The sequence below is a fragment of the Pleurodeles waltl genome, chromosome 4_2, assembly GCF_031143425.1.
Source record: "Pleurodeles waltl isolate 20211129_DDA chromosome 4_2, aPleWal1.hap1.20221129, whole genome shotgun sequence".
Classification (NCBI taxonomy): Eukaryota; Metazoa; Chordata; class Amphibia; order Caudata; family Salamandridae; genus Pleurodeles; species Pleurodeles waltl.
This window is the reverse complement of record NC_090443.1, coordinates 329,274,903-329,301,583: the sequence shown is the minus strand read 5'-3', so window position 1 is coordinate 329,301,583 and position 26,681 is coordinate 329,274,903. Positions and strand designations below refer to the sequence as shown.

Below are 26,681 nucleotides of genomic sequence, written 5' to 3'. Positions count from 1 at the left end.
TGGTCTTTTGCAGCGGCTTAGACGCTCTGCTTGGTCCTGGTCTTCTTTTTCGCTGACTGGGGCTTTTGGGGTGGTTGCTGTGTGCTGTGCTCTACTGGCTGCTCTGGTCCTGTGTGCAAGATTATTGCTGCTATTTTGTTGACCGGCTTTCTTCTTCCCTGGGGCTCTGGCTGTGACCTGGGCGTGCTTTTTTGCCTCAATGTTAAGCTGTCTTGTGAGCTGCTGCCATGCTGTTTCTTTTGCTGTGGATCGGGTGCTCTTGGTGGGTGCTTCTCTGCCGTGTTTTCTGGGGGCTTTCCTGTGTGTTAGCTTGCCTTGCCCTTTGCCTGTGGGTCAGGTCATTGGGCCCGGATCTTGTGGCCTATGGCTCTACTGTGGGCTTCAGTCTTGTTCCCCCTTTGACTAGCCTCCTCCTGCCTCAGGTTCTGGAGGCAGTGAGGGTCGCTTGACCTTTCAGTTGACATTTGGGGGTTTGTAGGCTTTTGGGGCTTTTTGTGTGTTGCCTGTTTTGGGGCACCTCGTCTGGGATGGTGTTCGTTCTGCCCGTACTGCATCTGTTTCTGTCTGGGTGTTGGTTAAGTTTGTGAGTCTGTGGCCTCTCAACCCCTTCCTTTCGCTGTTCCCTTTCTGTGGGCTCTCCTGGCTTGGGTTCTTTTGTGGCCTGGCATGTGGGTTATGGTGGTGCTGGTATGTTTCTCCCTGCTCTCCAGTCTGTTCATTCTGTTGGTCCGTGGCAGGGTGTTCCGGTGTTGGTTGGGCTCCTGGCTTGTGTTTGTTCCTGGGGCTGTTTCTCTCTTTCTTCGGTGCCAGCTGCAGCTCTTGTCCCTGTCCTCCAGGTCTCTTTTACCCTTCCGACGTCCATGTTGGTCCGGCTGTTTCAGGTCCAGGGCTGTGTGTGGGGTTTAGTGTTTTTGTTTTGCTCTGTGGTGCACCTAGGGCATCTTTCTTTTGATTCTGGAACGTTGGGGGTTGGTCTTGTGTGGGCTCTTCCCTTCTCCAGTCTCCCCTCTTCTTTTGGCTGTTCCTCTCCATGATTCGGGTTCTTGCCTTTGTTCCTGGTTTAGTGCACCCTTTCTCTGGTGGGGCTTTGTGGTTCCTGTTGGTGACCTTTTGTTCCGGTTGCTTGGTTGCTTTTGGCTCTCTGTCCTTGGTTTGGTTTGGTCTGTATGGTGTTTGCTTTGCTGGGGGCTTCTGCAGATGGGGTTTGTTGGGCTATGCCTTGGGCTTCCACCTCTCTTTTTGTGTTTTTACCTTTTTGGATTACTGAGTGGGACGTCTGGTTTTCTGTTGGGTCTGCTGTTTGGGACTCTCTCTCTTTCCTTCGGTTCTTCTCTGACTCAGTTGTCCATTTCTTTTCGCTTGCTATGTTTCATTGGGTAAGAAGGTAGGCGAGGGAGGGACTGGAGGTAATGCATCCATTACTTACCATTATTGGCATTACTCCTATTTCTACTCCCTTATCCTGTGTTACTATCAGTGGCCCCCACAGTATTGAAGCCCTTTTCAATCTTGAAAAGTGTCCTAGGTGGCACCTCTACTTTTAATTGCACTTTTCGTACTGGTTCTGGCTTCCAGGGGTCCGTTAATTGGGATTGGTTGCCATCCACCTTCTCGCATGTACGTTTTTATTGACCCCCACGGGTGGGTGGTGCTGCTCGAACACTTGGATATCTGTCCTTAAGTTCATGGAACATCACTGGGATTGGGCATAAGTTTGCCTCGGCTGACCTCTTAACATTTTTGAATAGTTACGATATAATCGCCCTTCAGGAAACCTGGGCCGAGCACAGCTGTCCATTGCCATGGTATTTAGAAATATGGAAATCGGCCCACAGAACGAGCATGAATGGCCGTGCTAAGGGAGGATTGTCCATCTATGTAACTTAAACTAAATGGGAGTATATTGCCACTGGTTTGGGATGATAATTGGATTCATGGGATTGTTATAAGAAATGGAACTGCGCAGCAGACCCTTATAGTAATTAATGTTTACATTGCTCCCGGGACAAAAGAAAAAAGGGGCAGGTTATCTCGACTGATGCAGATTGTGGGCATCCTAGTTGAGGAATACCCATGTGCTAATTATATTATAACTGGTGATTTTAATACAAATCTGTTTCAGGACACAATGTAGGCACTTGAGGGTCCCGATTGTGGTAACCGCCAGTTAATTCCCGATCAATAAAGGCCACAGGGTTGTCTGCACTGCCTGTTGGGAGAGTATTTAGTAATGCACCTTAACAGTATGGGCTTTAAAGTCTTGAATGGTTGTTTATGTGACGACGCCCCCCACCCCACCACAGACGGTTGCTCACACTCCTATTTAGACTACACCTTTTGCAATATTGAATTATTTCCTCTTATTGAAAGGTTTTTGATTTCGCCTCGGAGTAACAGCGATCATCGTCCACAAACTGTAGCTATCAAATCCAGGTTTCCTGCTCATGATGTTATGCGGGCAGTGGGTGGTGGTGTTTGTTTCGAGTCACTAAAGCGCATAAAATGGAATGCTTCTATTGGTGGCATAGTATTGACTGAATGTATTATTTTTTTACTCTTAGGGATTGGGCAGTGTGACTCCAATTCAGTTATGGGTTAAACTTTCTTGCCTTTTATGGTCTAAGTTCCACCAACCTGCACGTAATTGTGCTCCATCCCAGTCCTTTGCAATCTCTAGGGAAACTAGGAATCTAAAGAAAGCGCATAATGGGATAGCAAGGGCAATTAGAAAAAGTCCTGAATGTGAGTGTTTATTCATTGAATACAATCAACTGAGGAAAGACTACAGGAAGGCTATTTATGATGACCACCAGAACTATCTTAGTCAGTTTTGGGCCAAACTTTTAAGTGCAAGCAAAGATTCAAACCCCACGAAATTTTGGTCCCTTATCAACAACTTAAATAGTAATCAAAGGGGCACTGGCGTTGTTGACATTTCAGAAGGAGCTTGGGCGTCTTACTTGACTACCTACTTTTCTGCTAGCGAGCAGGACGTGATACTGCTGGATGAGGGGGCCCATAGATCTATTCTTGCTTTGTCTGATACATGTCCCGTGTTCACAGGGTCTTTAGTTGCCTCGCAGAGACTGATTAAGTTCTTTCAATTAAGTCTCCCCCATATCATCTTGAGGACTAAGTGATTTGAAGCCTGCGGAGTGCCCGGTGGGTTAAACTACAAAACTGGGGTATTCCCCCATACTCCTAGGTGCTATTATAGATCTCCATACAAACACCTGGGTCCGTATGAAGCTTGGTGATGTCTCTTTCCAGGAAAATCCCCACCACCTGTGGTGTGAAGCAAGGTTGTGTACTTGCTCCCCTTCTTTTGAATCTATTTATTGCAGACTTGTCATTATCTCTGGATGCCGTTAACTCCCATCCTCCCAAGCTTGGTGGCCTTAGGCTTAGCCATCTGCTTTACGCCGATGATCTTGCACTATTTAGTTGCACTAAGATTGGCTTTCAACGACTGCTTAACCAACTTGCATTTTACACTACCGCAAACCAATTGAAAGTTAATTTGCTTAAAACAAAAGTGGTCGCCTTTGGGAGGAAAAAACACATGGGTTTTAGTTGGTATTATAAAAGCTGCAAACTTGTCTTTGATCAGTCTTACAAATATTTAGGGGTCCATTTTGATTCTAGGGGCAGTTTTGTTAAACATAAGAAGGAAATTTAACTTAAAGCTGTGGCATTGCCGGTGGCCTTTTCTAAACTATCTAAAATTTTAAAGGGGCCAATCCTTCTTCCCCTAATGGAAGTTATAAGAGTAAAGACTATCTCTTCACTGGTTTACGGCCAAGAAATTCTGTTGGGCAAAGGCTGTTGCCTATTAAATAGGCTGGTTAATAAAATCTATAAGAGAGTCTTTCAGTGCCCGTGCCTGGCTTCACCCATGCAGGTGCGGTTGGAATTTGGGGTTCCGGATTTGGTGGCAGTTGTTGCAGGTGCTTTTTTGAAGCTTTGCTATAAATTGCGCCAGGCCCTGGATGGTCACTTGGAGGCAGTTTTGTGGCAAGAAATTACTAAGTCGAAATCTAAGTGTACTTATTCTCATTTCTTGGATGAATGTAAACGGCGACTAGAGGCAGGTGATCTTTGGGCAAGTAACCATCCCTACTCTCTGTTTAAACTAGAAATTAAATGGCTTATTCAATCTAACTCCTATCATTCAGACTGCTCCCTCCTTGCTCAACGGAAGCATGCCTGGGCAATAATTGAATCTTTTAAGCAAGGCTTGTCTTCTAGTTTTTTTCTCTTGCCCTTATGGGTTTTGGCTGAAAAAGGCCTTCATGGCCTTAAGGTTGGGAGACTGGGGATTTGTAAAACATCTGACCCAATGGCAGCTACCCCCCGGGGATGGTGTGACATGTAGAGGTTGTAGTAACGCAGATGAAACCATTGATCATGTGGTTTGCCTGTGCCCAGCCTTATTAAAAGAGCATAGATTTTTGCTTCGGAGCAAATGGAATGAACTGAGAATCCGCTCCTGTCAACAGGCTATTATTCAGTCCTTGGACCCAGGCAACCCAATGTTAAATGTGTTACTGACTAAATGTATTAAAATTGCACAATCTAAATTTAATGGCACTACGAGCAATGAACAGGTATAATCGGAATCTTTTCATGCTCTTGCCATATTGTCTGTTATCGATTAGGTCGAGGAGTTCTAATGGCATACGTTGATGTTTAGTGCAATTACTATTTAACACACCATGCACTTTAGGGCTGTGCCTATGCATTTTGTCTTTGTGTACTATGCAGGGCTCCGGGTTGGGTGGTTTGTTTTATTTCTCTATTTATTTGTCTTATGCTTTTTAGGCAGGAATGTCTTTTATATATATGCATTTTCTGTATTTTTTATGTCGTGTGTGTCTAATTTATAATGTGTTTTTAGCATGAATTCAGTCTCTGAGAGTATTTATCCTCGATTGCTTTTTTGTTTCTTTTTTTGTATTGGATTTTATTATCTGTACAATAAATTATTATATATATATATATATATATATATATATATATATATATATATATATATATATATATATATATATATATATATATATTCCTGCTCCCTTGCCTTCCTTCTAGTTCCCCCCACCCTCCTGTACGGTCCAACTGAGTGTTTGGGTTGGCTTGTTTATGTACAGGACGAGGACCGGGTGGAGGGAGTTTTTATTTAGAGGAGGGAGGGGTCTATTGGAGGCAAGAGGCCTCATTGGTTAAGAGAGAAGGCGAGGAAGTAGGACTAGGAGTGATGTCATTAACAGTAAGTAATGGACGCATGAACCAGTGGCTATGCTATTGTAGGTAAACATGGTCTCAAGGGGACATGAACATAGGAAGTTATGGAGGGAATAGGAAAAAACGGGCAGGGTGAATGACTCATACACTGGTACAAGGAGACAGAGATGTTAATTTGTTTAATAAATTACTTTTAGATAGCGCTTCATATCGTGCCTTTACAGTTTCTGAGCACTGTAAATAACAGATGTTATTATTACCCACTTCAATGGTGCTCAGTTAATTGTCCTTGGGAGGACGGAAGATTGAGTTAGCCGTACTGGGATTCCAATTAGTAACCTGCAGATCAGACAGGTTGACAGCAAGTTTCTTAGTCACTGAAACGTCCTAAAGGCATACATACTGGGACAAGGAGACACAAACACTGGGACATGGATATGTACGCAGTAAGTGATATGGACACCAGTAAAAAAGACATGGACCCTGGACTACCCTACCACAGAGATAAGAAGAAGCAGACACCAGGGCATGAAGGCACAGTCACTTAGACTCACAGTGGGAACACTGGATCTAGGAGCCGCAGACACTGTTGGACACAGTCACTGAAACAAGAGAACAGGGATACTGGAAAACACAAAATACAAAGGCTACAACAGACACACAAGTGCTAACCAGGAGACAGACCACCCAACCCACCAAGAGAGCCCAGACAGCCTTCAATGAATCAATTAACCTTTATAGAGCACTACAAATCACCTGTGATGATCTTGAGGTGCTGGAGCTGTATGCTTGTCCATTGTTGTGCAGGGCTTTGTAGGCATGGGTCAGCATCTTAAACTGGCATCTCTTTTGAATCGGGAGACAGTGTATTTTCTTGAGATTGGGTGTGATGTGGGTCCTTCTGGGAAGGTTGAATATGAGTCTTGCCGCTGAGTTCTGTATTGTCTCGATGAGGGCCTGTGTGACGATGTTTCTGGTGCTTCCTGGGAGCCACCTCAAGGTCTTGCAGAGCATGTGAAGGGTGTGGAAGCAGGCGGATATGACTGCGTCAGTTTGTTTCTTTATGGATAGCTTGCTCTCCAAGATGATGCTGCGGTTGTGGGCGTGGTCTGTTGTGCAAGGGGTGTGCTTAGCTCTGCGGTCCACCATGTGTCAGTCCATGACAAGGTGTTGTTCCCAAAAATTAGGACTTCCCTTTTTTCGGTGTCGAGACTGTTGTCCTTTATCCACTCTGCTACGTTCATCAAGCATCTGTGGAAGTTAACTTTTGTGGTAGAGGGATCTTTGGACAGTGAGAGGATGAGCTGTGTGTCGCCGGTGTACGAGATGACTTTGAGTCTGTACCAGGAAGCACCAAGAAGCCAAGGCACTGGGAGACTTTGCACTCAATATAAGTAGCATATAACATTTTATGATTAATATCCAAACTAAAATAGTGCTAATTTTAATAATCCCTGATAGTGGAAGGGCTGAGTCAACCTGGCAATGATTTGAACCTGCAGCTTGCGTCCAGCTCTCAGAAGTGAGTACATAATGCACGAAGCTGTCTCAGGGTTAATAGAGAAATACTTATTGGTGCCTTTTCAAACCCAGTCTTTTCTCTAGAAAGCTTATTTGTGCTGTGGGTGGATTTGCACAGCACAGAAGCTCAGAATTCGGACCCATCATATATGTTCTCAGGCCAATTCCATTAAAGCCACTGGGAGTTGTTTGTCTAGTCAAATAGGAGTATGAAAAGAGGATGTTCATCAGCACCAGCTCAAGGGAGGAAGGTGCTATCGTGGAAGGGAAAGAGAGACAGTTACAATCACAACATATCTGCAGCGCACTGATGTTTGGTGGGGCATTGGAAGTGTAGCAGGCCTTTTGGGAAGCTCAAGATACTGCCATGTTCAAGGCTGTTGGCGCTGACTGTGAAAACTATTGTGGCCCTGCTGAGAAGTATTGGTACAGACAGTAGAAAGTATTGCAGCCCTGCTGAGAAGTATTGGTACTGGCTAAGAAAAGTACTGAAACCCTGCTGAGAAGAATTGGTACAGACAGTGAAAAATATTAGGCCCCACTATGAAGCTCTGATGAGAAGTGTTGGTACTGATTGTAAAAAGTATTACGCCCTGCGGAGAAGTGTTGGTACTGACTAGGAAAAGGGTTACCCCTGCGGAGAAATGTTAGTTCTGATGATGAAAAGTACAGCAGTCCCTCTGGGCAGTGTTAATACTAGTGCATACCTTTGTCTTGCCTGCGGCCCATGTCCGCCAAGGCTGTGGACCAGGACGGCATGGGCGTCATTTAGGGGTTACCAGGGGTTGCCCTTTGCTACCCCTGGCACTGCCTTTGCTACCCCTGGCCCAGAGGTGGCAACTTCGGTGCCGGGAACCCAGAGACAGCTCGTCCTTATGGACGTCAATTGGGGCTCCTCTCTCTTTATTTTATGTGAATTTTTTATTACACTATTAGTGAATATTAATATACTCTTCAAAATTAGAGTAATAAAAATGGTCTACGATTAGCTGAAATAATGCCCTTCCATGGCAGCTAAGGTAAGTGAAAATATTTTTAAATGCATGTTGTCTGCGTGCTTGCGGATGAGAGTGTGTTAATGTGGGAGTGTGTATGTAAGTTTGAATTTGTGTGTATGTATAAGTATGTGTGAATGGAAGTGAAAGGGCGTGTGATGTCACTTCCGCTACCCCTGGCATTTCGGTGAATTGGCGTCCATGCAGGACGGCTGGATTCACCGTTCAAAATCCACTTCTTTTTCGCCGATGCCGTCGCTCAGCTGTGCTTAAAATGCCACTGGGGATCCCCCAAAATTCTCGAGGACCTCACTTAAAAAATATATGTGTATCCTATCCAAGTTTGGCAAGATAACTCTGTAACTCGCTCCTTCGCAGCTAATATCTGGTGTGAGCTAAGTGCAGGTCCGCGAGTCCTTACCCTTAAGGGCCATCTGTGACCATCAGCCATGACCGAAAAACGAAGTACTCTAAAACTGAAAAATAACTCCTTGTATTTATATGGTTTAGTAATAGCAAAAACTATCCGTTTAGCTCTGTATAAAAACAAACTATTATGATACTTTACCCCCAAAATGCCCAACCCCCAAGTAAAGCTGCATTTAAATTTTGTTTATTTTTCACCAATGTTAAAAGCCTAAAATATTTTAGGTACATTATTTGTTTCTTATTTCCCCAAAAATTATTTGGGAGCGAATACCTCCTATAAAAAAGTCTTTAAATCACCCCCAACCTTCAGTTTTCCGAATGTGACTAGCCTGCCGTGCTTTGCAGCGCCCGTTCCCACAAGTTTTAATAACATTAGCCAGGGAAGAGCAGTCAGACCTCCTGTATAAGTTCTACTTAATGACTATCTTCAAGTTAGTGGTTTAATGTGCTCTAAAATGCACCTTTCCCCTGGAGCCGACATTACACTGTGATCTGGCTGCTCCACCCCTATAACATTCTAAGTAGCACTTAACCACATCCGCGCCACCCACTGTTCTTTCCAACCCTCTAGATGTCAGCAATGTGTACTAAATGGTGAGGGGAGGAGCCCCGGCACCTTGAAAACTTCTGTTCAGTCTGAATCAGTATTTCTTCCCAGCTGTATTTGGAAGTCACCATTTGTCACTAATCCTAATTAATCGCTGAGAGGGAAAATAGTCACCCCTATACAAAATAATGCCGTTTTTTAATCAATGGCCCACTGTGCTTGGAAGTGCACAACTTTCCACAAGTTTATAACTAAATTATGGGTAAAAAAACCTCCCTCCCTCCCAAACTTCTCTGCACTTTTAATCAGTAATACTCGACCCACTTATGCGCCATTCGCTATTAATTTCCTAATTTTACCTTGCATTAAATAATTAATTGCAAAAAAAAAAAAAAGGATTTTTCGCTCTGAAATCTTACTATATTTTTCATTTCCCCCTAAAAATGTCATAGGCGACCCCACCATCCTTAGTGATCCTAGTTTATTTGGTTGTCAGACTGCTGCTGGTGGAAGGCATGCCCAATAAAACGTGTACTCCAAGCTCGGGGGTCTGTGTATGTGAGCTCAGGGGGTGCCAGACTGAGTGCTTTGGGAATATTGCAAGCCAAGGACCACAGAGAGTCTGCACTCCCCCAGGACAGCCCATGTGAAAAATCCCTTCCTTTTTAAGGTATCCCACATATACCTTATCGCTGTTCCATTTTCCGTGCACCCTTGGCCTCTGTCCCCATTATATATTGTAATTGAATTGGCAACTACCGTTACGCTGCATAAATGGCCATATATATATAGCGCCCAGAAGTGTGGATGGGTCGTACTATGAAGCTGGGGCCCGAGGCCCTAGCGACTCTTTTAAAAACTCCGTAGAGGTATTTATTCAGAGATATAATGTGGTAAATGAAAAGAATAAAAATTAATTCAATCCGTGGGCGGCCGATCTGAAAAGCGCTCCTCTCTGTGACACTCAGTGTGCTCCTCGGGCATTAATTATGCGAATTAATAAAACAAGCTCCATTGAGCTGGCTAATAATGCCGCACATTGTGTAAGCGCCAAGAGGAGGTTTGGCTGGTGATGCGCACTTGTAAACGGTTATTATTATCATTATTATTATCAGTGAACTGCGATTTTCGCCACGCAGCCTTTTCTATTTTAAATTTTGTTTTTATGGTTGTTATGTAGTGCCACGAGATTTTCAAGCTGGAAATATAGTTTACACAGGAAAATGTACTATAAAGAGCGGGGATTGGGCCGGCTGACCCTCTGACCTTGACTTCAATAACCCCGGGGGGGGGGGGGGGGAGCGCCTTCTTGTTGCTTTTTGAGCTGTGCACTTTTCTTCACGGGGCCTGTCCAGTGATGTGCAGCACACTGTGCTTTTCTTTAAAGGGCCTGTCCAGTGAAAGGGTCATCGTGCTTTTGTTTGAAGTGCCTGTATGGTTAATGTCGAATGCGTTTTTCTTTAAAGCACATATACAGACAAAACTTACCAATACCATCGATGTTAAATCTGCCCTGTCCAATGAAGTGTGGCTCAAAACCACTGAACATCAAAGAGGCCGCCTCGTCAACTGACGTGCACTTGGCGTTTTGTTAAAGGAATCATCTTTCCGGGTTTGCATTGCGCTGTAAATGGCCCGGGAAAGAGGTACTCGCTTCCCTTTTAAATTCTTTAAGTAGTTGTCTAGCAAAACGGTCATCATTACGCTTCTCTGTGAAGGAGTTGATCATCGAAGTGTAAACAAATATTTGCGTTTGGTTCTTCTGTTTAAAGGGCCTGTCTGTTGAAGTTACAGTAGAGGCCATCTCTTAGAAGGGCCTGCCTGTGAAGTATGTACTGCCCTGATTACAGTTCGCATCCAGTGAAGTATCCACCGGTGCAGTTTTCTTTAGACTGTATGTCCTGCATAACATTTAGTGGCCTTTTCTGTCGAAGGCATGTATAGTAAAATGTCGTTTATGCACATTTCCGTGAAGTCCCTATAGAGAGAAGTGTCATTGTTTGCGCTTCTACGTTTCCAAAGTTCCAGAGTTCAGTGTGCTTTTCAGTAAAGATCCTGTGTAGTAAAGTTTAACAAAATGTCCTTTTATTTTAAAGGGCCTGTTTAGTGGCATTTTCTCTCATTAACCTTTCTTTTTTTAAATTGCCTGCCTGGGCTGTTCCTCTTCGTTATCCCCTTTCTTTTACACGAACTTGTGCATTGGAGTAATTCCACTCGCGTTTCAAAGGCCCTGCCTGGTCTGTTCACTTGACATGTCTGTGCTAAGTTACTAAACGAGCATCATATGTATTTGCAGTACGTGGAAGGGAAAGAAGCCCACATGTTATTCCCTGAACCATAAACATAACTCCTCTTTTACAAGCAAGCCTTGAGGTGCTGTGCTACCGGCAATTGGAACTGTGGTAGGCCACTGACAATCTCTGCAGCTGGCACTCTAAAGCAAGGGAGCAGGCAGAAAATTCAAATACCCTCCTCCCCACACGTTGCACCAACGCTCTTATGGCACCAAGCAAGCGAAGCCAGTCATCGTGACCCTCCCAGAAGAGCTTGTCTCTTCAATCAAGTATCTATCTATTTATCTTTCAATCCACCCGCATATGTCCACAATTTAACCTTTACCTTCTGTCATCCATTCAGTCTTTCATTCATCATTCTGTCACCATTCCGTCCATCCATCCATCCTTTCAGTTAGTCGTCCATCCTTTCACTTATCCATCCCCTTCATCATACATCCATACATCCTTCGCTCATCCATCCACCCTTTCACTCCATCCATCAATCCTCCCTTTCACTCATCCATTTATCCACCCTGTTGCTCAACCATCCATTCTTTTACTTATCCATCCACCCTTTCACTCCATCCATCAACCTTCCTTTCACTCATCCATCTATCCACCCTGTTGCTCAACCATCCATTCTTTCACTTATCCATACACCCTTTCACTCCATCCATCAATCCTCCCTTTCACTCATCCACCCACCCTGTCGCTCAATCCTCCATTCTTTCACATATCCATCCACACTTCATCCCGTCCATACACTAATCCATCCACCCATTTACCTTTTCACTCATCCGTCCATCCTTTCACTCACTCATCTATCTACCCTTTCACTCATCTGCCGAGCCATTAACCCGTTCACTCATTCATCCATTCACCTTTTCATCCAGCCAGTATCTACTCTCCCTTTCTCATCCATCCATTCTTTCACACATCCATCTGTTCACTCATCCATCATTCACCCTTTTACTCATCCATCCCTCCATCCAGCCTTTCCCACCATCCATCTATCAATCCACTCATCAATCCATCCATTCACCCTTTCACTCATTCATCCATCCCTAGCCATCCATCAAACCTCCCTTTTACTCATCCATCCATACTTTCATTCACTCTTTCATCTATCCATTCTCTCATCACCCGTCCACCCTTTCACTCATCCATCCATTCATCCTCCCCTTTCACTCATCCACCCTTACATCTAACCTTTCACTCATCCATTCATGAAACTATCCATCCACCCTTTCACTCATCCATCCGACCATTCACTCACTCACTCACTCACTCACTCACACCTTTTTACTTTTTATTATGAGCCTTGGTCTGCCGAGTTGCAGACAGAAGTAGCTGCTAAAGCGGGGTTTGACGCCCATGATCTAAATCCCTGAGCTATTTTGCTATAATGTGGACGTTTGCGGGTTACACAAAGATCTCCGCACCCGAAGCTTTAACCCTTTGAGCTACATTGTGGGCCTGGAAAGATTAGCTTGAACACTATAGACAGGTTCAGCAAAGCGCATACATCACTTGCTTCTTGGCGCTGCCAGATATAACAATGACCTTTTGTTGCCCTTTGACTGTCGACGACCACTGATCTTCGGCGCTCAGGTTGTATCGATTATAGACCACAATGTTAACTGTATTGGCGCTTCACACACAAAACGTTGGGGGCATAGATTTCTGCTATCGTCTAAAGCTGTGGCTCTGCTCAGACAGTGGAGCTCTGAGAAGGAAGGAATGTGTGACCTGGTGGACTGAAGATGGGGAGGCCGCAGGGCTAGAGGCCTGTCTGTTGCAAAGTTATCCAGGCCTGCCATATTTAATTTTTCAAACACCCATTGTTTTCTGTGTTAGGCACCCAGCTGTCAACTGACAAAAGACATCCTGAAAGTTGGTCATGAGTCATGTCTGAACTGTCTGGCAGTCACTGAGCCAAAATTGACTGGTCTTGGCCCAAATGAGTGGCTGTCACACATGCAAATTATAGATTTTTACAGCATATCCATTAACCGGCAGACCTATTCTACTGAGTTCAACCTACCGGCAGGTAGGTCTACACCTCTTTCTTGGTCTAAGATCCGTGGCCAAGCAAGTTACAGGCAGATTCCTGCAGCACATTCACCTCAGGCCTCATCTTGCTGGGAGTTGAACCCGAGCACGGACATTTCTGTGACAGGTACGTACTCCGCCTCTCTGAGTCCTCTTGCGTTGTGTGAACACGTGACTTGTAAAGGAGCCGCGCACGTTTCTGCAGCATGAACGGTCTAGATGAGAGGGGAGGAGGCGACCCGTAGGTCCCGTAAACACAGATTTCCGCGGCAGGTGTATTGCCCCTTAAGTTTTGTTGGTGGGACTGGAACACGTGCTTTTAAGCAGGTGCATTAATAACTGACAATACAGCGCCTTTTACATTAGGCTGCGCCTTGCTTTAGTTGTATCGTCTTTAGGCACTTAACAGTTTGTCTTAAATAAAAATCTGACTCCTACGACAGTTGTATTTTCACAAACGAAGTAAACAAATCAAAAGGTAACACGTGAATTTTGAGCTGAAAAAGCGCAGTGCCTGGGCAGCAAATGCACCCGAGGAGCGTTTAAAGACAGACTGAAGAAGGAAACTTAGCACAACAATCCGGCAGGAAACATCATGAAAGACAAATTACACCGCGACGAAAAATGGGTTCAGCTTTTGTGCGGACGAACCAGGTCCCCTCAGGTATTGTTGAGTCGGCGCGACCCTGAGAACGGTAGGTGAGTGGAGGATGAATGGGAGGGTGATTACGTGTGTGGAAAGTTGTGTGAGTGAGGGGGTTTGCTAAATGAAGGGACGGGTGTGTGGGAGTGTACCAAGAATGTGTGCGCTGATGCATTATTGAGTGGGCGAGTCGGCTGGTGGAGGGCTGAACGGCTGAGATGGCGAAAGGCAGTGGAAGGGTGAGTGGACGAGTACGTTCGTGGGTGAATTAGTGAGTGTATTGGAGATTTTTCCTAGCTGGTGAATGAGTGACATAAGTGGATGTGTCAGGTTAAAGAGTTGGTAATTGAGGGGGGGGACAGGTGAGCGAGTGGGCAGGCAGGTGCGTGACATCAGAGGTTAGCTGAATGAGCGGGGGGTCAAGTCACTGAGAGGGTGTTTGAGTTTTTCAGTGAAATCTGAGGTTGGTTGAGTGAGTGATGGTGTCAGCTGATGATTGACAGCATACATGACTGCCTTAGGGTGCCATTCGGTGATGGCGGGAGGTTTGAAGCTTTCCAAAACACTGCAAATGGTGAAGAACATCAAGGAACAATGGTGTGATGTACTGCGCAAGAGTCCACAGGAGGATCTGCCAGGGCCTGGTCTTTGGACCGATGTACTGAGCTCTTGACAACAGAATAGTGTGGTTGACTGAGCATCGGTCCAACAATGATCAGGTGGGCTGTGGGTAATGTAGACATCCACTTGGTAATAGCCCACAGTATAATCTACTGGGCATTGGTAAACAGTGCAGAGCAATCTACTGATAATTGTGCCATTGAGTGATCTACTAGACCCTGGGTCATGGGTTGGCCATCTGTGGGTGGTGTGGGGGGGGGGGGTATCTAAGCAAAGAACCAGATGGGACCTGCTTATTAATAGAGGCTACTTTGTGTGAACAAACAAGCTTGTACCCACATTTATGGCAATGGAGCCCCTTAAATGACTGCCGCAAACATGTGGTGGCTTTGTCTGTCCAGCTTCAGAGCCAAGTAGACTGCAGGTCAGGCACTTCATGAAGTGGGTGGTAGAGGAAGTCACATTAGGCAAAGAAGTGAAGCTTGTCCCCAGGATAGTACCGCAGCTCTTCTGCTAGAGACCTTAAACAGAACGAAGAAAAATAACCAGAGACAGTGGCAACTGGCAGCTAGTGTATATTTTCACGATAAAGCGTTAGATTGATTAGTGAGATGGTCTACAAATATTATGACCGGAGGATGGTATAGAAAGGAACGTCCTTAGCTGTGAAGGAGACGAGAAATAGGGAGAAGATCTGTGTTCCTTGAGTGTACACTGTCAGGTTGAAGTGACTTACTTCATACCCAACCATGTAAAGATGCAGGTCAGAATCCGGGGCTTTCAGTTGATCTGGATCACCTGAGACAAGCAGGTACATTTACACATCTTTAACGTATGAGCAATGATTCACAGGTCTAGAGTTTGAGAAAAGATGAGGGGCCCAGATTTAAATAGGATTTTGGGGGTTTCAAACTCTCCTTTTCATGAAAAGCAAAGGGTTTCTAACTGCAGAACCCCTTTTACATATGTACTAACCTTATTTTGAAGTTTGGAAAAGTTTATTCCAGTAGCAAATGTGTTTAAAAATCATTAACAATTTAGAATGGATGTGTTAGAGGCGCTCCTTCCATATTGCGATGGGTAATCTACTTATCAATGGCCTGCGACTTTAATTTTGGTTGCAAATCATTGATCACTGATCGACCTCCAAGTAGGGGTGGTAACTGATTTGCAAAGGGGAAAGGGTTTCTTTTTTATGTCTTCCCCTTTGGGAATCGAGGTGGCAGCCTAAAGGCTACTAGGCAGTCATCCCAGGAACTGAAGTTTCCAAAATGGAAACCTTTTTTTTTTTTTAAAGCAGCCCGGATCCTCTAAGAGACTCAGGCTGTTTTTTTTTTCAGTCAGTTTTGGAATGCAATCACAAGGATGGTGGTCTGCTTGGAAGCCACCATCCCTATGATTGTAACCAATCACAGGGTGTTGCAAATTGCAGCCTGCTTCAAGAGTAGTAATTATTGTTCCACGCTTCGACACAAAAAAAGTGGCCATTTTTGGGGGAGTAGACACGCTTTAGTTCATCAAGTTTTAAGAGTATATAGCATCCATGACAGATAACTACTTATGGGGTTCCCTCACTGGAAGCTATATTTTAAACACAGTGTTCGGTGGAAACCGTTTTCAGAGGTTTTTTGTAGTTTATGTCCTTAAAATAGCAGCCACAGAGATAAAGTGAAGTGCTGACTAGAAGGTCAGGTATGGGCACATGATTGCTCAGGATATTATAGCATTGGCGCAAGGGCTCCTTGATTTGGGGCTTGGTTGTGACATTTTCTTTTTCTGAGGGACAATGGGGGGAGGGACTTAGCAGACCATTACTGCCCACGCCTTACTCATACCAGTCCAGTACCCGCTTAGCCAGTTTTGAAGGAGAAACAAGTTCACCAGGCGAGTCAGGATGGAAGGCAGGCCTTGGTATACCTAAGTCTTACTCAACAGACGCCTAAAACTTGCATTAAAGAAGGTGGAAAAAGTAGGATGCAGACTTTAGGTACCTGCACTGCAGCGCTTAACGCTGCAGTTGCAGGTGGCAAATGCCTTTCAGCAGGTTAGGAAGGTCAGTAAGGGTACGGGAGGGCACCCCCTGTTAAAAAAAAAAAGGAAACAGCAATCACAACGGGTAAGACACTAGCGTCAAGGGTAAGTTGGTGTTTGCCACGTGGTAAAATGTGCACAAATCAAAAAATTAAATTAGCCTAAAGATTCTGATTGGACTGCGAAGATGGTGAAGGAGGGCGTAGGGGTGGAGACAGGTAGTGCTAGTGACCAGACCCCTCTTGTTACAAGAAAAAGCCAATCAAAAGAAGTGAGTCATTTCTTATTGTAAAATATAGTAAAAAAACAAACATATGTCTTACCACAACTGGTTCATTTAAATATATATATATATATATATATATACATACACAAAAGGTTACAGGAACTTTATAGTTCGGTTCCCATTTTACACACACAAAACCATTCAAATCAGCAGTTATAGTTATCTCAAGTAACTAGTGCCCTAAGGTAACTATAACTCGTGTCCCCGCCATGCACAGCTTTGTCCTCAATAATTTTACAGCAAATGTTGTAGTGATATTATCAGTGATGTCATAGAAGATGTCATGAGTGATGTAATATATGGAGAACTAGCAGTGCATGGCGAAGGCGCGAGTTATAGTTACCTTAGGACATGAGTTATAGTTATTTGAGATAACTCTAAGTATAACTGCTGAATTTGTATGATTTTATTAATGTAAAATGTGAACCTAAATATGACGTCCATGTAACCTTTGTTTTTTTACTGAATTTCTAAGGTATTTTTAACGTACAGTAATATTTGATCACCATACGTTAATCCAACCTCTACCACGCACTGCCAATGCCCCCCATGCAGGCAAGCCGCAAACAGCCTTCGGCCGTGCGTGCCATGAGTTGGTTGCAGGGGCTGGCCTATGGCCAGGCCCTGTTGCTCCCCCCAAGGCAGTCAACTCTGGTGGGCGGCACACAGCCCTTCTCCCCAGGCCGATTCGGCCCCCGGCACATCATCCCAGTGGCCTTTTTTTAGAGGAAGGTGGTATGTGGCCCCACCGCCCGGGCCATAATTGACCCAAGGGACCCACCCCCGAAAACCCAACACTTAAATTATGATGGATACTCAGGCCAATTTTGGCCCCGGAGATCCCATCACCTGGGCTTGGCCTTATTATAAAGGGAGGGTCATGTAGCCCCCACCCCCACACAGGGCCGATATAGGCCCAGGAGACCCCATCCTAAGGGACCAGTCTAGTAAATGGTGGGTGCCCACTTCATTTTTGTAAGGGGTAGGGGGCATGCTACATCCTCCCTGGGCTGATTTTGGCCACTGGACCCCATTTTCCAGGGCCCCCATCACCCAGGTCCCAGCGAGTCAATTGTGGGTTCCCTGGCCACAACCAGGGCACCCAATGTATTTTTGTTCTGGGCCCCGTGGGATGCCCCAGTGACCCCATTGTCCCTGCCTGCTCCCCGCCTCCAGTGCGGGCCAGCATTGCTTTGCACGTAAGGAGCAGCAAAAAATGCTGCTCTCTGTGCAGGAGCAATTATTTAATCTGTTTCACTGCCCACGCCCAGCAGGCATTCACATTTTTCCTGCTTCCACTCACTGGGAGTGGACTTACTGTTTGTTTTTCCTTGGTGGGAGCTTTAAAATGCTCCTGCAATTAGTGCAGATAGGGAAACCGCTATGTCCTGGGCACCCCAGGGCACAGCAGATTCCGACCTTGGGGGATGGGGTCCCCAGGGGCATTAACGGCTCCAGGAGTAAGGCTGCTCGCCCTCACTCCCTTTTGATGGCACAGCTAGGCCCTGTGGCTTGGGTCCCACAGGGCTGTAATCTGCCCAGGGGGGGGGGGTGCGCAATCTTCCTCCCCCTGTTTCTCTATGGCTGGGCCCCGGATGGGATGTGGTCCCGGGGGCTGAAATCGGCCCGTGAGGGGGCCTCATGGACCCTCTTCCCCCTATTAGTAGCTGGGCCCCGGGGAGGAGAGGTCAATGCAGCCCCCTTCTTCTATTTGGCCGGGCCATGAGGGATGAGGTCCTCGGGCTGAAATCAGCCTGGGGAGGTGGGCCACGTGCAAACTCTCATCCATTATAATTATTAATCCACACCCTGGGACCTGGCCCACTCAGGGGGCATATACAAAGCAAACAATGGAGTCCGTGCCTTTTTTTTTTTTTTTTAATTTTACTGCAAATTCGCAGATCCTCTGCAAATGTGTAGTAAAATTTAAAAACAATACGTTTTTGGCCCCCCATGTGACCCCCCCCCCACCACAAGGCCTAGGGAGTCAAGGTATTTCTACCCTGGCCCCTTTTGTTTTTGTTGTTGTTTTTATGGGACTCTGGCTCAGTCCCAAGTTGGCTGCCAACACTTCCTGGTTGAAGTGTTGGCAGACAATCAGACCTCATTTTGAGATAGGTCAGATCCAGGGACCCTCCGTGTCCCTAAATATACAATTTTCTTTTTCCTTTAATAACTCCAAAACTGCTGAGCGAATTCACACCAAATCACAAAAAGAGATCTTTCTGGACCAAGATATAGCTGTCTGCAAAGTTAGGTGTAATTCCGTTCAGCTGTAGTCATGTTCAAAATCCCTATGGGATATTGCATGGGGAAAACTTGTTTTGGGACCACCCCCTACCGCTTTTACTAGGCCACCTAAAAACTTTCCAGACAGCAGCTGAAGTGATTGGCATACTAGTTTAGAAATCTTAATGAAGATTCGTCAAACGACGCCAATGTTATTAGCAAAACAAAAAAATGCTTTGTCTAAGAAAACTAGGTTCTAACTATAACTAGATACTAGTGACCGGCAGTAGGAAATATATATATATATATATATATATATATATATATATATATATATATATATATATAAAAATATATAAAAATATATATATATATAAAAAACAGAACCCAGTGGGGGCATCAGGGTCTGGCCAAAAGATGCATTATGCTGATAACAGTGTTTTGTTCAGTGGCAATAAGCCCTTCTGTAATGAGCCATTAGTAACATCTTTTGTCATTTATATCTGGCTAGGAGTATGTGTCAAAAGGGAAGGGACTCCAGATGTTCAACACCTACCCCGATTTTCTGATAATCACACTGTGGATACTTTTAAACATTAGTAAAGCCTAGCTAACCAGAATAGTATGTTTAGCAATCATGTATTAGATTGCATCTTTAAAAGGGGTAACATAACTTAATTGCAGTGTTTAAATAAGTATTGACATATTTAAACATTGCCAGTTTAATAGAAAAATTGTGAAAAATTCTTAGGGGTCCAATTACTTTTTTTATACATGTGCGTATATAATGTGAAAGGATGCAACATGCTATTTATTACCATTGTTCAGTGGAGGGAGAGGCTAAGCCTCGAGTTAGTCATGAGGCACCTTTCCTCGTTCAATAATAGTAAATGAATAGTATATTATACTCTGCACATCTGAATACGTCGTTTATACGATACATGTTTTTTTCTGTATACTTTTTTGTAATAAAGGGTACTTTACCAAAATCGGGATACCAGGGGTTAAACTTGTGCAGTGTGGTAAAGTTACACTGAAGAGACCCTGTGACTATCAGGACAGTTGTTTCCCTTGGTAATGTAACTTTTACATGCACTTTGTGAGGCACTAAAAAGTATCTTTCTCTTTTTAATTTTGCAGTACTTAGGTAATAAACTCGAATTCGACTTTTGCACTGTAGAAATAAACGTGTGAATGTGCGTTCATAAGTGCAGTTGCTCTAAATAACTTGCTATTGGGACACATTTATATATAGTGAGAATGAATGTGGCCCAATTACATTTTTGTGTGAAACTATATTGAAAGACACATATTAATGGAAAGATGTGAAGGTCAAATTCCATACTATTAAACAGAATCGTGAAATGTATCCTATTTTGAATAAGCAAAACTTTCTGCGCACACGAATGTGTTACATGTTTGGCTATTGTTGCAGCACAGACAGCAGCGGTTTCAAAGCCAATAATTCAGTGTTGTATTTGTGACTTTCTCCCCTTAAATCATAGGTGTTACAAAATCCCAAGGAGTTACGGATTCAATGGGAGGTTTAGAAAGGTAGGGCCAGATATAAGAAGAGCCACCTTATGCCACATTAGCGTCATTTTTTTACGCTAATGTGGCGTTAGGTTGGCAAAAACGCTGCGCCATATTTACAAAGTGGTGCAATGCACGCATTGCGCCACTTTGAAAACCCTTGTGCCACATTATGCCTGCGCCAGGCATAATGTATGCAAGGGGGCCGTTCCGGCGTTAGGAGGCCCAGAAAAATAGCGCAGTGGAATCTAGATTCCACTGCGCCATTTTTATTGTCTTTTTTAATCCCTGCCTAAGGCAGGCGTTAGAATGACGCTCCCCTTGTTTTGAATGGGCCCCCTTTCACTTTTCAGGATTAGCGTCAACATTATTGGTGCTAATCCTGCAAAGTGCCGGACTAGCATCAACATTTTTGACGCTAGTTCCCTAATGTGAGCCATGGTGCGCCATGTCATAAATACGGCGCACACATTGTGGTGTTAGGGGAACGCAAGGGGACACAAGAAAAGTGGCGCATCATGAAATTATGTGCCACTTTTCATAAATATGCCCCGTAATTCCTTAATTTCAGTTCCTTATGACCTACTGATCAGTGAGTGTCCAGTCTGGCGTGGTATTTGAGTTATAAAAGCACCTGAGCACGCTCTCCAATATAATCATTTCCATATTAATTTAGCATTTTTGGCTGTGCATCCTAAACAAAACCTAAATATTCCGTGCAATAACTGTTCCACTGTCAGCAGTATTCCTTTTTTTCTTTTGCCTTGAGTAGTGCTCTAAGGGCCGCACATTCCGCAGATCAAAATTATTCCTTTGCAGCCGTAGAATGATTAACTTTTTCAGAATATTCCAGGAATGGAGTTCAACTAGAAAATATGTATCCTGGAATAATCTGGAGGAAAGTGGTGCTTTCCTCAAATATTGTGAACACTACAAACAGTAAGTGCAAAGTTTATCGGTAGAAATATTTTTCTGTAACAGCAAAACATTAATCTTCACTAAAATCCCACCTAACAAAAAAAGAAATTACAAAAAAACATATTTTTACCTATTTATACGTTGTTTTGTTGCCACTCGTATTTTTGACTTTGGATTCTTGAACTTGAACCAATAACCAACCTTGTTGCGTGGAAATGTTTGAGATATTTTACTAACGCCCACATTTCACAAGTTTTGGTCTCAAACTGTCGAAAGATTCCTGACCCCAATACCCTTCTCTTAATTTTTTGTTGCTATTTTGGGAACTCGGGCACTTCGCAACTCTCCAAGAGGCGGTTCCAACCCTCAATCCTATGGCGTGGACTCTTACCCACACAAAACACTTCAATTTTATATATATATATATATATACATATATATATATGTGTGTGTGTGTGTGTGTGTGTGTGTGTGTGTGTGTGTGTGTATGTGCGATGAGATTCTTCAATCTAGTACAGCAATACAACATCATGTAATGGTAGGCCCATTTAAAAGTCTAACTCAGCATTTGATGATCACATTTTTGTGACCGTCGAACTGGCATTCCAGGTTCCCAATTCACACCACTCATATTCCAAAGTGAGATTCTCAAATTGGCTCTTGGATCTAGCATACTGACTGTTGTAGAGCTCATAAGATCTGGGTAAGGTGAAGGAATCTTTTCATGTAAGATGATGCCTTTGTATTGTCAGGAGGCTAGTACGCACATGTCATTGCACTAGCAACTGATGGAAAATTTGCAGTGAACAAAGTGATAAGGAGCCGACACAGAAGCATGTTTAAAATTCAGCGCTTGTCAGTCTGGATCAAGTGTACAGCGCTACCTGATCTTGTCGTGTTGTATGTTGTGCTGAGGAAAAAAGAAGTGAAAAAAAAAAATTCAGAAAGTGATAGAATTTACGTTTTCCGCAATCTATTGCCTATTTTAACTCTAAAATGTTAAACTACTCAAAAAATACTGAACAGAGTTCCACCAAGCAAATTACACCGAGTCACTCCGTCTTACAAAACATAATGTAATTTAATTCTGTGTTGGAGTTTGTGCTGTTTACCTGAGCAAAAATTCTTGCTGTACTTATAATAGGAAAATGCTAAGTAATGAGACTACCCCTGTACTTTTGACCATCCCACCCCCTACTCCCATGTTCAAACGCCACGTGATGTGGGGAAAAAGATTCAGAAGAGGGCAAAATAATAATTTTGAAACTTTAATCAGAGATGTAAATCCGCCAAATTATAGATACCAGGAGAACATTTAATCTTAATGTTCAATGTAACCATACCTGCAGAAGGGGCTTTGATCCTTTATAAATAATAATAAAATAAAACAAATTGTATGGCACTTAATCCCACACGTTTTTTCTTACTGATAGGAGTAACATCTTACTATTAGCCAAATGTATACTACTAATTTTACCTGTCTCAGAAGGATGGAAGGCCAAGTTGACCTTAAGGGTTCGAATTTGAGATTTGTTTGTCAAAGCAGTTATCAGTGGCTAATATTGATAATTTGTGAGCCATTTTGCCAGCATAATTTGTGTGCAAACACACGTTTATTAAGCAATGTTGTAGGATGCTGATTGTTGCCTTGCTGTTATTTCAGAATACTACGTGTTATACATAATCAGCAATTGTGTTAAATGGTCCCATATTGCCATTAATGGTCCTGATGACTTCATAAACTAGGAGGACGAGCGGTCTGTACATGTCACCAGAACCCCAAGATAGCAATATAGGACCATATTAGTCGTTATCTACTAGGTATTTTTTTATATTAAATGTTTTGCAATAGTTAGCTTGGAAAATAGGTGTTTTTACAAACAGGGATATGCTTATTGAAAATAGTAAGTGAAATACTGGACAACATTGTTTGGTTGTCTGCAGTAAAAAAAAAGAGAATACTTAATTCTGTATTTAAGAAGGAAGAATTTTAGGGGAAAGCACTATTTGGAATCTTAAAAAGCACATTCTGTGTATAAACGGGAGAAATTGTTGAACCTGCACTCTCTAAGATGAAGCAAACATGGGCATTGACTGGAACTTGAATGTTTTCGGTTTGTTTGTCTTTCACGAACAGATTGTTGACAGAGAGTTGTCAGGGTTAGTGGATTTGAGTGAATTAGTGGCTGGGAATTTTACCGATTAATTATGAATACACCACACTTGCCATATAATTTGCAAATTTCAAGAAAAATGTTTTTAGCTCAAGTGGGTGCAAATTATTGCCAGAAATTGTGCCACGTTATGCTGCATAATTTGCCTTTTGTTGTTGCATAATTTAGGTAACTATGCAACATAATTTGGTCATCCTTTGCTACAGAATCCTACTGTTCCTAATAATGATAACACTTCTCAGAGTACTCTGGGGACTGTTACTATGATGGTGAATGCCATATTTTACAGGTATCTGTGAAATATGTTCCATATTTCATCGCCCCGAAAAATACTTTTTTCTACCACTGCATATTGTGCAATAAAAGCACACAGATTTGCAATATACATGTATTTATTGATGATACAAAAAAGGTTACTGTGTAATATGGTATAATATTGCAATGAGACCGGTGGCAGGGTGGTTTGTATATGCCATTAGAACCCTATGATGGCAATATTGGAACATATTGCACAGTTACTCAATATGAATATACCTGTTTTGCCACATAATTTAGATAATCCTGACACATATTTTAAATAATCTTGCCACATAATCCTAGTGGTCGTAACAATGGTAAAGCTCTGCAGAATGGTTTGGGGACTTTCATCGAGATAATGAGAGCCCTATTTCACAGGGGACCCAAAAACGTTTTCAACATTTCACAATTCCCTGTGGGACATATGGGTTCATATGCCATTACATTTTAAAAGCAGCCAAACGTTATATATCTATATCTACGTATATGTTTGCATGTGTGGGTGTATACACACACACGCACATCCATGCACACTCGTTTGGAGATGTATGCTGTGTATGAAGACAACCCCTGGCTCACCCCACAGTTCCTCTTCGCAGATTCTGAAGGGGATAACCCTGCGATGAAAATGATAATTCTCTTATTTAATATGTAAAGAAGCTTGCTCTGCAGCAAACGCCCCCTTCACCCAGCCTTCGAGCCCCCTTTGCTCTGCGTTACGATTCCCTTTCCATCTCTTGCAGTATAGTGTCGGGGACAACTGCTTAAATTCCCACCCCCCCTCCGCCCCGCCCCTCACGTCCCTTCCAAACCAGCAATGAAGGCTTAAAAATAACGGATTTGGGCGTGGGGGTTAGGTACTCAGTTTGAAGTGTAAAACGGGAGAATATTACAGATCCCCATAAAGGTAGTTTTGCTAAGAATTTTCACGGCATGCAATGCGACGGAAATAGAGAAAAAGTGAGAGGGTCTTGATGCGCGTGTGTGTGTGGGGGGGGGGGGGAGGGTAGGGGGCAAGACGTGAATGGAGGTTGAAGTTAGAAATACCACCCCGAGTTATACATGAGATTTAGGGTAATATTGGGAGCGCGTGGAGTAACTTAAGTGGAGTTCCCTTCCCAGGTTCGGAGGTAGGGCAGGTGCGGGAGGTGTAGGCTACTCCCCCCTCCCGCCCTCGGTGAAAGCCCATCACCCTTAGAAGAACAGCTGAGAGGTAGAGAGGGCAGGGTCGGGCTCCTTTTGCCCCAGCCGGGGCTGATACTTTGCCCAACCGAAGACTCCTGCAGCACCGAGGGGCTGTGGGGAAGGGATGGAGTTGACTTGACTTTGATGGTTATCTCACCCCTGGGGTCTCCATCGATCCTAATAAGAGGGTCTGGAGTGGTTTGGGGGAGTTGTGCCATGCGTATTAGTGAGTCAGGAGCAGACGGGGTTCGTTTTGCGAGTAGGGGCGGGAGGGGGCATTTGAGTGGGGGGGGGGGGAGTCCGGTTTAGCTCGCACCGGGTGCGAGGGGAGGTTTGTCCCTCTCTTTGAGCGATGCTGCGTGTAAGGACGGTGGATAACTCTGGGGGTGGTCTACAGGGGTTAGCACCACCCAAGCAGGACTTCAGGGGCACCTGGCGGGGGTGGGGAGGATGGGGGAGCACGGGGGCACCACCAGGCGTTATCAACCGGACTCCCCGGGGGGGCTGACCCGCCCCTTGAAGTCGAGTTGTGGGGCACCTGGGAATAAAGGCGATTTAGGGGGCTCCAGGTGTGGTCGCGGGGAGTTCTTACCCGGACTCCACGGGGGGCTCGTCCATCCTTGGGGAGTTCCTGGGGGCGTCGTAGTCACGGACCCCGCGGGCTATTTTTAGGAAGCGAAATGAAACATCTCCGCTCCGAGCTCTCCGCTCTCCATCTCTCTCTGCTCCTCTCTTCCTCCCTCCCCCTGCTCTTCCTCTCCGCTGCTCCTCTCCCCCTCCTTCCCGCCCCTAGTTCTCTCTCCAGCTCCGTCTCTCTCTCTCTGTCCACCTCTCACACTCCCCGTCATCTCCCACAGCTCGTGCTTGGTAACTTTCTAGCTCGCGCACTCCCTCCCTCCCTCACTCCTCCCATCCCTCTATCTCCTTCCCTCTCCTGCCACCCCCCCATCTCTTCCCTTTCTTCCATGTCTTCCTCTTTCCTTTCATCGCCTTCCTTTACTCTTCTATCGCTCTCACTTTCTATAGATCCTTCACCCAACTCTCCTTCTTTCTCTCTGTCTCCCCCCCCTTTTTCCATGTCTCCACATTTCAAAATCCAGGCCTCTTCTGTCCAACCCAACTTCTATCTCTCCAGGGGCTCCTCTTCTTCCTCTCTCTTCCTCTCTTCCTACCCCTCCTTTTTCCACCTCCCTTCTTTCTTCCTCACCCGAGGCACATTCCCCTCTCGATCAGACTTTCTTGTCTCCCTCTTGTCACCCCCCCCCCCCTCCATCTCTCCATCGGTCGCCATTTCCCTCTCCCTTTCTTTTTCTCCCTTCTTCCACCGCTGTCTTGTTCCTACTTTACTTGCCCCTCTCCCTCTTCCTAGCCATCCTTCCTTCCACCTCCCGTTTCCCCCTCGCGCCATCTCACACTTTCCAGCTCTCCCTCCATCTCGACAGCTTTTGCCGTCATTCTCTGTCCACTAGTCTCCTCTCCTTTCCCATTCTTCCCCTTTCTGTCAACCCTCTCCTGCTTCTCTTAATGCCCCTACTTTCTTCTAGCTACTACCCCCGACGTCTCCCCATCTGTCCCCTTTGTCTCCTCCTTTGGTTTAATTTTTATCTCCTTCTCTCTCTTCATCTTCCACTCTCTCTTTATATCCCTTGTTCCTCCCACTCCCCCATTTCACACTTTCCCATCTTCTTCGTCTCCCCCTGTCC

At 44.5% G+C, this 26,681-nt stretch overlaps 1 protein-coding gene across 1 annotated transcript in view; it reads right to left on the bottom strand.

Annotated features, from left to right (window-relative positions):
• The window catches only part of KCNJ4 (potassium inwardly rectifying channel subfamily J member 4), a 143,332-nt gene extending 117,514 nt beyond the window's left edge, over nucleotides 1–25,818 (bottom strand). Inside the window, exon 1 of the mRNA XM_069231324.1 lies at nucleotides 25,571–25,818. The gene's annotated coding sequence lies outside the window, so the exon portion shown is untranslated. The remainder of the gene's footprint in view (nucleotides 1–25,570) is intronic.
• Between the last annotated feature and the right edge of the window lie 863 nt (nucleotides 25,819–26,681).